The sequence below is a fragment of the Ranitomeya variabilis genome, chromosome 3, assembly GCF_051348905.1.
Source record: "Ranitomeya variabilis isolate aRanVar5 chromosome 3, aRanVar5.hap1, whole genome shotgun sequence".
NCBI classification, from domain to species: Eukaryota; Metazoa; Chordata; class Amphibia; order Anura; family Dendrobatidae; genus Ranitomeya; species Ranitomeya variabilis.
Window position 1 is genome coordinate 729,289,590 of NC_135234.1, and position 2,352 is coordinate 729,291,941.

The following is a 2,352-nucleotide window of genomic DNA, read 5'->3' on the forward strand; positions in this document are numbered from 1 at the left end:
TTTCCAGAGCACGTGTACTCACTAGACGCAATGCCAGGAGACCTGTGCAGCGTACACATACACAGGAGTACAGTAGGGAACTAAAACGCCGCTGTGGCGGTGAATATGTCGACGTCCCAGCCAGGAGGATGGCGAATGACCACGCTGGGATGGCGGTATAGCGTTACACGTGACCTGTTAGATATAGTGAGCAGTAGCTCTCATCTCAGACTAATATATGGACCCCTCTATGTCATGCATCATCTATACACCTTAACAGGGCAGACAGATTATTATTATTAATATTATTATTTATATAGCACCAATGATTCCATGGTGCTGTACCTGAGAAGGGGTTACATACAAATTACAGATATCACTTATAGTAAACAAACTACGTAACAATTACAGACTGGTACTGAGGGAAGAGGACCCTGCCCTTGCGGGCTTACATTCTACAGGATTATGGGAAAGGAGACAGTAGGTCAGGGGTTGCAGTAGCTCCGATGGTGTTGAGGTGGCCATGCGTGTGGTCATTACTGGTTGTAAGCTTCTTTGAAGAGATGGGTTTTCAGGTTCCGTTTGAAGGATCCAAATGTGGTGGATAACCGGACGTGTCGGGGCACAGAATTCCAGAGGATGGGCGATATTCGGGAGAAGTCTTGGAGGTGATTGGTTGATGAGCGAATAAGTGTGGAGGAGAGAAGGAGGTCTTGGGAGGACTGGAGATTACATGAGGGAAGATATTGAGAGATTAGTTTGGAAATATACGGAGGAGAAAGGTTATGGATGGCTTTGTAGGTCAGTGTTAGTAGTTTAAACTGGATACACTGGGAAATTGGGAGCCAGTGAAGGGATTTGCAAAGAGAGGAAACAGGAGAGTAGCGAGGAGAGAGATTAATTAGTCGGGCAGCAGAGTTAAGGACGGACTGGAGGGGTGCGAAAGTGTTTGAAGGTAGGCCACAAAGGAGGATGTTGCAGTAGTCGAGGCGGGAAATGATTAGGGCATGCACAAGCATTTTGGTAGAGTGAGGGTTGAGGAAAGGACGGATTCTGGAAATATTTTTGAGCTGGAGACTACAGGAGGTGTCGAGAGCTTGAATGTGCGGTTTGAAGGACAGGGCAGAGTCAAGGGTTACTCCGAGGCAGTGGATTATGGGGACAGGGGAAAGTGTGAATTCATTTATTGTGATAGATAGATCAGGTAGGGAAGATATGCGAGATGGAGGAAAGATAATTAGTTCAGATTTGTCCACATTGAGTTTGAGGAAGCGAGAGGAGAAAAAGGAGGATATGGCTGATAGACACTCCGGGATTCTGGAGAGCAGAGAGGTGACATCTGGGTCAAAGATTGTGGTCATCTAGATGGGAAAGCGATTCTAGTCTGAAAATTTAAGTTGAAAGTGCAGCTTCATTAATAATGAAGACTCTGAATTGAGTTACCTGTAGAAACACGATCCGCAGGGAGATCTCATAGTCACCTGTCTGAAACAAGAGCCGCCAGTCAGTAGGGCCCAGGTATCTATGAGCTGGTAACACACACCATTCTGCCCATGGACCCCAGGGTATAATCAGTAGGTGGGTGCCTCTTAGCTGTGAACACAGAGGGGCTTACTACATGGAAGTCGTTCGGCTGGTGTTTAGTGGACTGTTCAGATGCCTCCATGCTGACGGAATGATTGTTATACTGTTGCTCTGAGCTCAGACACTCTCATTGTTCTCCTTTTCCAGCTGAAAACAATTTAAAACAAGTTTTAAAATAATTTTACTCAATGAACGACAGATTTTCTCATTCATTGAGTGACCGGCAGCCTGCATACAATGGACGATTCTCAGGAAATGATTGTTCCTTGGAACACTTGTTTCGGCCAGTGTGAATGCACCCTTAGAGCACAATCAGATGACTCTATCAGTCGGAACGAGATCGGATCTCAATGCACGGACTGGCTGGCGGGTCTCCCCACCTGAAGGTGACAGCTGCATGTATTTCTATGAAGCTGTCATACTTGGGTCGGAAGATCCACCGGTCAGTCTATGCATTGCTGTCCGATCTCGGCCCGATTTCTTCGGTCATCTGACTGTGACCTTACAGTGTGAATGTGACCTTATGATAAACCATCCACCACTGTACCGAGGCTGGGTGCAAATCAATAAAGGGTATATGAAAAAGATGAAAGGCAACACTGATGTTCCTGCAGTAGCCTTTATGGGTATACCTGGAGAACAGTGGGCCAAGGTAATAATGGCACTTGGATGGGCACACTAAAAGACATTCCCAGAATTGCAAATTTTCCGCAATCCATAGGATAGAGAGTAACTTACCGTTGTGGGTCCAACCGCTGGTACCCCCATGGAATCTGAGGAAGGGGATCT

At 46.4% G+C, this 2,352-nt stretch overlaps 1 long non-coding RNA gene across 2 annotated transcripts; it reads right to left on the reverse strand.

Annotated features, from left to right (window-relative positions):
* Positions 1-277: 277 nt before the first annotated feature.
* On the reverse strand, positions 278-2,352 carry LOC143818565 (uncharacterized). 2 transcript variants are annotated; one of them, XR_013224613.1, is made up of 4 exons: positions 2,302-2,352; positions 1,595-1,710; positions 1,423-1,464; positions 278-701 (listed from the first exon to the last, which is right to left on the reverse strand). It is a non-coding gene; the product is annotated as an uncharacterized LOC143818565 (long non-coding RNA). The 2 variants fall into 2 exon arrangements; XR_013224614.1 differs by having other exon boundaries at positions 278-1,363; positions 1,461-1,710.